Here is a 10,331-nt window from a genome sequence, read left to right as displayed (position 1 = left end):
GTCACTCTAGGGGCGTAAAGCGATTATCGTTAGGCTACAGTCTACAAAGCCACTCTGAAGCTATGTTAGCGTTTTCACTTTATACTACCCGCTCTTGCAGTTTGAGGGTGTCAACAATATAACTGCAGGGCCCAATCACCGGCCCCCGCACCTCCGCCTTCCGTTACTATGGAAGCGTTCGGGTAGCTAGGCCCCGACGACTCCATGTGACGTCATCTCCGAAGCGCGGTCTAGGATTGGCGGCTCCGCCTTGGCCGAGGGAGGGGCCGTGCTCCCGAGAGCGTTGCCGTGTAGTGCCCTACGCATCCTCAGTAATTTTGATCCATACCAGACGCCGTTGGTCGTCTCCTAGTGTAACCCTCACGGCTCCGGGAGCTGTTGCCTCCCGCCTTCACCCACGCTCGCCCGCCCGCCACCCTGCAGCCCCGCCCCTGCCAGGAGGCCCCGCCCCCCGTGAATCAGCTGATCTCGCGGACCTGCGGGGCTCCTGCCGGATGCAGAGCGCGGTATTGCCGGTGGAGCGTCAGGTGAGCTAGCGCGGGTCGCGAGCCGGCCCTCGGCTTCGGAGGGCTCATCGGCTGGGACCGCCTGTGTGCGGGAGGCGCGGGTCCGGGGGCGGGTGGAGACTCTGGCCGAGGCCCGGGAGCGGCCGACAGCGCGCCCACCGCTTCCCAGCCGCCGAGCGTCCGACGGCGCCTGCGGGTCCGGGAGCTCCCGACGCGGCCGCTTGGCACCGGCGCCAAGTTCTCGCCTTTGCCGGGTTCCCCCCGCCGGAGGCAGGACGCCTCTGCAGTGGTCTCAGCCGCCCGAGATTCCATCACGCCCTCTCTTCCCGCCTCCACCCACGCCGCCTTCCACCCATTCATTGGCGAGGATCTGTGGGACAGCCGCAGCGGGCGCTGAGAGGATTAACCTGGGTCCCTGGCCAGGAACCCTGGGTGCAGGTCACCGCCGGGGGCGGACCACAGCGGGGCCAGAAGAGACTGACCTTGATGTTGAGAATGGGTGGCTTACCCAAGCCCTGTAGCGTGTGAAGTGATCCAAGTTCTGGTGAGCAGATGGTCCGAGGCTGCAGCCGTGGGCTGGAGCAAACGCCGCTGCTCAGGGCTTCGCCGAGGGGGAACACAGGAAAACCCTGGTCGAGGTGGCAGCTCCAAGTCTTTTCTCTCTGCCGTGGGATGGGGAAGGCAGGCACTCCCATGCCCAAGTGAAGACCCTTACTTGATTGCCGTGGTGATTACTGGTTGGCAGTAAATGTTCTTCGTGGAGCTGTAAGCAATTCAATTGTGTGATACGTTTTTTCTGAGCAGGCACAGAAAATCAGTAAACTCTGGCCAAAGATCGTGTGTGTGTGTGTGCGTGTGTGTGTATGAGAGAGAGATTTGAAGTGATCACTTGATTTTTTGAGTTAATGAATACTTTGAAGAATTTAAAATAGTTAAAAATTTACTTTTGCAGTCAATTGCTCTATTTAACCTTAGTAATGTAAGGGATGCTGGTGAAGATTCTAGGCTTGCATCTTTGACTTTCGGCAAGTTACTGCACCTCAGCCCTTATCTCTAAATGGGGGATAAAATATAAAATGCTTTCCTGACATCAGTGGTTTTGCAGGAGATGCTTCGTGTATCAGTTAGTACAGTGCTTGGCTCCTGGTGAATATTCATTACACATCAACAATGTTTACAATTTTTTTTTCTATTACATCATGACCCAAATGGACTTTTTGCCTTAAGTGGAGGGAACAGTAACTGAATATTTTAAGCAAGGGACTATAGTTTCCCTTCTTAAGTCAAGAGAGAGTTTTCAGATACTCTGGGGATCCATAGGCTTGTATGTAGAGGAAATATGATTTCAGGTTGGTTTGTAGTAACTTGGGTCCTCCATCGGGCATTTTAATGTGCAAAAGATGCTGATGGAATGCATATCTAGTTTAAATTTGTTAGACCTGAAACTATGACTAGTTTTGGCAGATTCAAGAATCACAGTTATAGAAGAAAAACTCAAAATGACACCACAGTGTTAAGATTTGAAAACATAATGCTCCCTAAAATGAAGTACCAAACAGGTGATGTGGGGAAATTTTCTAGTGGCATTATGCAGGTCAGTTATTGTATTTAACCCGATTTATGCAGTGTAGTATGGAATCCCTTCTCCCCACATTGCAGTTCTTCAGAACATAGGTTGTTATCTGAAACACTGGGCATTTTGATGGTTGGAGAATCAAAGGGCATGCTTAACCCTTCCCTGAGATCTTATTTTAGTTCTTGTGCAATTAGGTGGAAAGACTACCGGTAATCTTTTCTTGGAAGACACAGGCTTAAGGCGGTCACTGCTGGGTCCATTCTGCAGCTGTATCCAAAGACTGTGAGTGACTTGTCAAAGCCTGTAATCCTGCATGAAAGTGAGCCGAGGTAGGGTCTGAGTGGGAAACAAGGCAGGCAGGTAGCGAGCTGATTGGCGAGATGGTGCAAGAGAAGCTCTGCTTTGATGTGGCCTGGAGCTGAACCCCTTTCCCAGAGGAATGCTGGGAGGATTTCCGTGACTTTTAAATCACTTAGCTCTTTTTGTACCTTTGTGAGATTAAATCTACCACATATTCAACTGTATTAGGGATCTGTGTGGGTACGTCAAAAAGTTCGTGGAAAGGTGGAATTAAAAAACAAGTTAAAAAAGAAAATACACAAAGAGAAAACACTAATAAGAAAAGATATATTTTGCTTCAAATAATTTTGAAATCCGTGCGTAGATTTTTCAATAATACATGTTTTCCACAAACTTTTGAAGATTTCCTGCTAGAATTTGTTTGAGACAGATTTTTCTCTTAACCCTTCTTCATTGATGACTGAATAAGGCAGTTATCAATAATAAGAAAGCCCCCAAACAGATTGTTGCCTGTCAGCCCTTAAGAAAGTGCTTGATAACCACAAAGGAAATAACAGGAAACTTGGTTCTTTTCAGCAATGCGTTTATTTTCCTTTCCCCATCTCCTGCGGCATCTTTAGTTTATGTCCCGATGCCTGTCTGCGTTTAGCTGAACTAACTGATCCAAGCAGGTAGAGCAAAAATATTAGAATCAGTGAGGCTGTGAGTGCTTCTTTGGGGCTGTTGTATGGTTTTAAATATGAAGGAAATGTGCAATTTCTGACCTCGTCTAAGAAGACGAGGGTCTTTTGGTAGGGGTTCAGTGGCTGCCAGTGAATTGTGCACTGAGAGATCAGCTTTAGCCTCATTAATTCTACAAAGTTCCCCTTACTTATGACGTGATTTCAATATTTTCCTCCAAGCCCTCACACAGTTCTTGAGTTCACCCGACCTTCTTCCTAGGAATGTGGTGATTTCGACCTAATAACAGCGTGTGGGTGGGCTTCCATTCACTCCAGGCTGCCTTTCTTCCACAGCCGACATTTTTTTGAGCAAATTTTGTAACTAAACGTGGGACAGCTGTCCAAGGAAACGTATAACAAGGCTGATTCTAACAGCTCTTTATTTTATTTTATTATTTTTTTTTTAATTTTTATTTTTTGACAGGCAGAGTGGATAGTGAGGGAGAGAGACAGAGAGAAAGGTCTTCCTTTTTGCCGTTGGTTCACCCTCCACTGGCCGCTGTGGCCGGCGCATCGTGCTGATCCGAAGCCAGGAGCCAGGTGCTTCTCCTGGTCTCCCATGCAGGTGCAGGGCCCAAGGACTTGGGCCATCCTCCACTGCCTTCCCGGGCCATAGCAGAGAGCTGGCCTGGAAGAGGGGCAACCGGGATAGAATCCGGCGCCCCAACTGGGACTAGAACCCCATGTGCTGGCGCCGCAAGGCAGAGGATTAGCCTGTTAAGCCATGGCGCCGGCCCTAACAGCTCTTTAAAGTGGTGCAAATCTTGCTGTATATTAGTAGGAAAATGGGTAAACTGGTTTATTTATGCTGTTGACTGCTCAGCCCCTACTTCAAATGAATGGATTGGATCTATACTTATCCAAATGGATACATCGCAAGCATATAATGTTGATTTTTTTATAAGATTTATCCATTTACTTGAAAGTTAGAGTTATACAGAGAGAAAAGGAGAGGCAGAGAGAGACAGAGAGAGAGGGGTCCTCCATCTACTGGCTTACTCCCCAATTGGCCACAACGGGCAGAGCCGTGCTGATCTGAAACCAGGAGCCAGGAGCCTCCTCCAGGTCTCCCGCTCAGGTACAGGGGCCCAAGGACTCAGGCCATCTTCCACTGCTTTCCCAGGCCACAGCAGAGAGCTGGACCAGAAGTGGAGCACCCAGGACTCAAACCGGCACCCGTATGGGATGCCAGCACTGCAGGCAGCGACTTTTATCTGTTACGCCACAGTGCTGGCCACTGTAATGCTGACTGAAAAAAGCAAGCTGTCCAAAGATACTTGAGTATATTGTAAGGTGCATTTATACATACTTTTGAGATGATACAGTAGTTAACATGGTTGTTAACACACACATGTAACAAAATTACATAGAAGTATAAGGACATGCCTGGGAATGAACTGTATGGACTTCTGGAATAGAAGCTAACTCCTAAAGTGGAGCTCCCTCAGGTCTTTGTAGAACTATTTCTTCTGTTTTAAAGAAAGAATGGAAGCAAATGTGCTAATGTGTTAATGTTTGTTAAGATTAGGTGAGGAATACGTGGATTTATTATTTACTTGTTTTTACGGTTGTATGTAAGGTTAGTATAGTTTGTGGAACTAGCACTTTAATTTTTCAGTTTTGATCAAGACTCAGTAAACCTTTCTTGTAGCCTCAAAGTAGTAGACTCTGGAAAAGTAACTCTTGTCTGCCTGCAGTATGAAGGGATGTGTCAGCACAGCTCCACTGTTTGAAGCTGTCTGAAGGAGAGGAGTGAGAGCAATTATTTAGTCATTTTGCTTGGTCTTTGACCCTGTGCTCCTGGAAAAATGCTTTCTTTAAGGGATGAGGAATGATCTTTCTCAAAAAGTTGCAGGGGAATTACAATTCTAGAGTTTCTTGGGAAATGCATGCATATAGTAATCACAAACTCTCAAAGTATAGGAGAGCAGGTTGTATGATAAAGCCCTGAAAGGAATTGGAACATAGCATAACTAAAATGTAAATTACTGTGTTTCATATGGTCATTAATAGTTTTAAAAATTTGAGTTGGTTACATTTTATTATAATGTAGTAAACTTGAGCTTGTTCTGTGGATGTAGTTTTTCTGTTTAGTACTTAAAGAATTCTCTATTGCTATTAATAAGTCAACATGATAACAATGTGTTAACTGGTGGAATACCTAATAATACATTTAATAACTGATCTCGATCATAACCTCAGGATTTAAATTTTTGAGTTGAACAGCATTTTCATTCCCAATAAAGAATGCCAGCTATTAGCACTTTCAAAATAAGTTAAACTTATTATCTCCAGAGTAATATTTTTAGTATACATCCTCTTTATTTAATTATGTGGTCCCTCGTTGATCTTAGACACTAAGTGTTCTCAGTAAAAACAGGTTTCATACTTTGAACTCAATTTCTACTATTCACTTTAAAAACAGTGGCTGTTTTCACAAAATATAATAAAATTTAATGGAATAATTTGTATCAAGAACGACCTGTATCATGTGATAATGTGGCATAAATTATTGTAGTACCTGGGGGTTTGAAATTCATTTGCTGATACTATAATAAGTATCCATTAGAATGTTTCATGAGAATTTTGGTAATTATGAAAAGTACATTCAAAAAATCCACAGTGGTTACCAAAGGAACTAAATGGCCATTACTGGGCATTTATTATGTGATGTTTGCACACCTTCTGCTCTCCCTACAATGAGTAATATCCCTTTTACAGAATTCTCACAATCAAAAGAGGGAGTGCAGTTTTAGTGAGTTCCAGCATGAAATTATCAAGTCATCAAAAACCAACACCATGAAGCCTCCTGTTCTCGACTGCATCAAAAGCCTACTGCACATCCCAGGGAGAAAGGATCGATTCTTCCATGGGCTGTCTAGCATTTGTGAAGTGCCATGTGATAAAAGATTCTTCAGTGTTAGGAAATCCCATTAGCAAATTCTGTAGAGTTTCTATTATGAGAAGACACTTTCCTTTTGTGTCTGCAACTACCTTTTACTACAGGCACTAGAAATCTTCTGTAGCATTAGGAAGCCTACGGATTGGAATGTAAGGTCAAGCCAGCTCAGTACAGTGGTTATTATGGGTACAATGACTAGTCATATGACCTCTAGGAGTTCATGTTTTGAATCAGTGACTTAGTAAGTACATCATCTTACTAGGAGCAACATTGTAAATAATAAGTGGCTTTCTAGGCCAGCCTACTGTGTTTATTCAATGCATTGGATATATTCAGTACTGAGAAGAGGCTGGTGAGCTCCCTCGGTGGTATTAGGAGTTGCTCTCTCTGTGCAGTAGTGAAGGCTGAGAGGGCTGGGATCTGGGTGGTGTAGTCTTTCATGGTGGTTGCTTTGTCAAGGTTTCAGTGCAAGTTGTTTTCCCTCAACCTTCTGTAGTGGTTGGCGAAGGCTTCTGTGACAGGATATCCCGGAGATAGCAGTTGTTGGTGTAGAGATTATTTGTAAGCCAGGTGTTTGAGCCAAAGGTTGCCTTGATCCATGTGTAAACACATTGATTGAGTCTCTAAAAGCAAATATTTGTTATGCATTTACCATGCAGAAAATACCAGACTCTCTTAAATTGTTGTTTACTGTCTATAGGGTAGAAACTCTGGCTTACTACATTGTTATAAGATGTAGCCTACTGAGACTTTAAAAAGAAAGTGTTAGTGGCTACCTAACACTTTGTAGTAATTCTGTATCCAACTTGTAGTAATTTTGTATCCAAAACCCTTTTCAGGGAATTATGATGCAGTGTGTTCTTCTACAGAACAATGTAAAACTTATTTGTATATTTTTATTTGAAAGATGCATGCGTGTGCACACATACACACACACACACACAAAGGTATTCCTTCCATCTACTGGTTCATTGCCTAAATGCTGCCACCACTGGGCCAGGCTGAAGTTCAGGAGTCCTGAACTCCATGTGAATCTCCCACACAGGGGGCAGGGACTCAAGTACTTGAGCCATCACCTGTTGCCTCCCAGGGTGTGTACTAGCAAGAAGCTGGAATTAGAGCCATACCTCAAACCCAGGCTCTCTGATATGGGACGGGTGTCCCTAATGCTGCACCCAACATCCACCCCCAAATATCTTTTTTAAACCAATGAGACAGGAGAATAAGACTAGAAGGGCTCAGCTTTGCTAATGGAAATTAGTTTTCTTGTGTCTTGAGGATGTTGTCTGCTTTATAGAGAGCAACTATTCTAGTCAGAAAGACAGAGCATACTAGTATGGAAATGCCTTAAAAAGGACAGGGATTTGGGGTGGGCATTCTGGTGCAGCAGATGGAAGATCTCTGTCTGTCTCTCTCTGCCTTTCATGTGGATGAAATAAATATGTAAACATTCTTCAAAAAGAGGACAGGATCTTGTTTATTTATATATGCCTAGCTTATCTATATACCTATATCTAAGCTAAGCAGCTGGGATATAATAGAGAATGAGATATTTGTTGCCTCGCTTCCATAGAAATTTTAGACTAGCATAGGACCTGTAAATTCATGGATGAAAAAAAGCAGGCAGTTTTAGTTGAAATGTAAGTGTTTCAAAGTTATTGAATTCTTGATTTACAAATTTACTTTTCACTAAATGAAGGCAAAAGTACTTTATCCAGAAAACAATGCTTTGTAGAGATGAATACATAGGATCCTGTATGATTCAGTTTTCTGTTTGCATCTGGGATGGTGTAGTCCAACACATTTCTGTGCCACATTTAAAATTTTTGTTTGTAGCCTGCTTTGTGCCAAAAGGATTTAAGGCAGCTTACAAAAATATATTGATACTGCAAGATAAATGAACAGAATAGATATAGCCAGTAGTGATATTAGAATACACAACATATTACTGTGAATTCCTAGCTATATCAGATATATATTTACCTATGATACTACCATGTAGGACTCTTACCCTCCCATCATCAACTCTGAAACCCTGCCTAGAGCTGTACTTACTGTCTTAAATGTAGACCCCTCCTCCTGTGAGGACAGGATCCCTTGGCGTGTGTTCTGGATGCCATCCTCTTCGTCTTCGCCCAGGACTTGGTTCTGCCCTCTGTCCTTGGTCTCTCTTGGGTCTGGGGTCATAACCATTGGCAGGCAGACACATTCAGCTACTCCTCCTCTCTCCAGCCTCAAACAAACTGAAGCAAAACCCTTGATCTTCATGCTCTCCTCCAGCTCCTGCTCCATTTTCTTGTTTGCCATTTTGAAAATGGTTTTCAAAAGAATCACCTAAGATTTCTCCATCCTCACCTCCCAAACAAGCCCTCAGTGAAGGCCAAGCTCAGCAGTGATGTCTGTGTTGGCAGATGCAGTGGACAGTTTTTAGTCTTCATCTTGGGAAATCCAGATGCCTGCTCCTAATTAATCTCCCCCTTGAGATACTTTATGCGAGTTTTCTTTTTTTAAAGGCTCATTTATTTATGTATTTGAAAGGCAAAGTGACAGAATTATAGAGGGGCGGAGAGCAAGGGAGAGAGAGAGAGCTAGCTCTTCCCCCATTGTTGATTCCCAAAATGGCTGTAAAAGCCAGGTCTGGGCCAGGCCAAAGTCAGGAGGCAGGAACTCCATCTGTGCCTCTCCTGTGGGTGGCAGGGGCCTTATTCCTCTGCTTTCTCAGGTGCATTAGCAGGGAGCTGGATCAGAAGTGGAACAGCTAGGACTCAAATTGTCGCTCTGATACGGGATGCCAGCACTGTAAACAGTGGCTTGACTTAGCCCACTTTGCCACAGCACCAGCCCCTCTGCTAGTTTTCCTGTGTCCACATCATGCTTCTGTTTCTCCTAACTTCAGACCACTTCCCACCTCAGCCACCTTTGCTTGGTCCTCATCCTGTCCAGCCTCCAAAGCTTCTTCTTAAAGCTGGAGCATGTGCCTTTCTTCCTCTTGACACGCACTGCAATGACAGTTTCCATTGCCTGGGTTTCAGATAGTATCCATGTGCCGTCCCAAGTTTATGTCAGTAGCTGAGACCTTTTGAAATCCATACTCATTTGAGGGTACTTCAGATAGTTTGTGGAAAATGGAATTAAACCGTAGGTTAATTTTGGTGTGAAGCCTTTTGAAATCCATGCATAGAAAGGATCTTCAAAAAGATCATAAGAAAATGTATTATGAAAAACCATGTATGGTTTAAAAATTCTTTTTTCACCAAAATAAAATTATCTTTTAATTTTAGTTTTCCAACAATTTTTTTAACTTTTATTTAATAAATTTATAAAGTACAGTTTATGGATTATAATGGCTCCCCCCCCCCCATAACTTCCCTCCCACCTGCAACTCTCCCATCTCCCACTACCTCTCCCATTCCATTCACATCAAGATTCATTTTCAATTATCTTTATATACAGAAGATCAATTTAGTATATATTAAGTAAAGATTTCAACAGTTTGCACCCACACAGAAACACAAAGTGCAAAGTACTGTTTGAGTACTAGTTATAGCATTAATTCACATTGTACAACACATTAAGCATAGAGATCCTGCATGAGGAGTAAGTGCACAGTGACTCCTGTAGTTGACTTAGCAAATTGACACTCTTGTTTATGGCGTCAGTAATCACCCTAGGCTCTTGTCATGAGTTGCCAAGGCTATGGAAGCCTTTTGAGTTCGACAACTCTGATCTTATTTAGACAAGGTCATAGTCAAAGTGGAAGTTCTCTCCTCCCTTCAGAGAAAGGTACCTCCTTCTTTGATGGCCTGTTCTTTCCACTGGGATCTCACTTGCAGAGATCTTTCATTTAGGTCTGGGTTTTTGTTTTTGTTTTTTTTTTTTTGGCCAGAGTGTCTTGGCTTTCCATGCCTAAAATACTCTCATGGGCTCTTCAGCCAGATCCGAATGCCTTAAGGGCTGATTCTGAGGCCAGAGTGCTGTTTAGGACATCTGCCATTCTATGAGTCTGCTGTGTATCCCACTTCCCATGTCCAACAATTTTTTGGTCATCCTTCCTATGTTCAGATGCTCACTTGATATGGCCTCTTGAATTTCTCACAGGCATCTTGAACTTAACATTTTTTTAAAAATCAGAAAATTATCTTTCACTATAGGAGTCTCTCTTACTCTTCCACCTTTCAGTAAATAGAACCACCAACATGTGGATGATGAAACCTGAGCCTGGAGTCATTTTTGACACCTCCTTCTTTCTTATCCCCTAGCTGTGTCAATCACCAAGTTCTAGCTGTTCTACCCTCCCAAAAACCTCTCTCCACTTATTCATGTTT

General features: G+C 43.5%; 1 protein-coding gene across 7 annotated transcripts in view; it reads left to right on the top strand.

The window, feature by feature from the left end:
• Positions 1–440: 440 nt before the first annotated feature.
• ALS2 (alsin Rho guanine nucleotide exchange factor ALS2) overlaps positions 441–10,331 on the top strand; it is a 78,438-nt gene continuing 68,547 nt past the window's right edge. For 5 of the 7 annotated variants that reach the window (XM_062190024.1, XM_062190012.1, XM_062190025.1 and 2 more), the window contains exon 1: positions 441–527. The gene's annotated coding sequence lies outside the window, so the exon portion shown is untranslated. Of the gene's footprint in view, positions 528–1,003; positions 1,272–2,294; positions 2,365–10,331 lie in introns of those variants that run through there. The other 2 variants (XM_062190019.1, XM_062190023.1) reach the window with 2 other exon arrangements.

The sequence above is a fragment of the Lepus europaeus genome, chromosome 1 (assembly GCF_033115175.1).
Source record: "Lepus europaeus isolate LE1 chromosome 1, mLepTim1.pri, whole genome shotgun sequence".
In the NCBI taxonomy this organism is placed as follows: domain Eukaryota; kingdom Metazoa; phylum Chordata; class Mammalia; order Lagomorpha; family Leporidae; genus Lepus; species Lepus europaeus.
The sequence above is the reverse complement of the archived record's forward strand: the minus strand, read 5'-3'. Positions and strand labels throughout refer to the sequence as shown.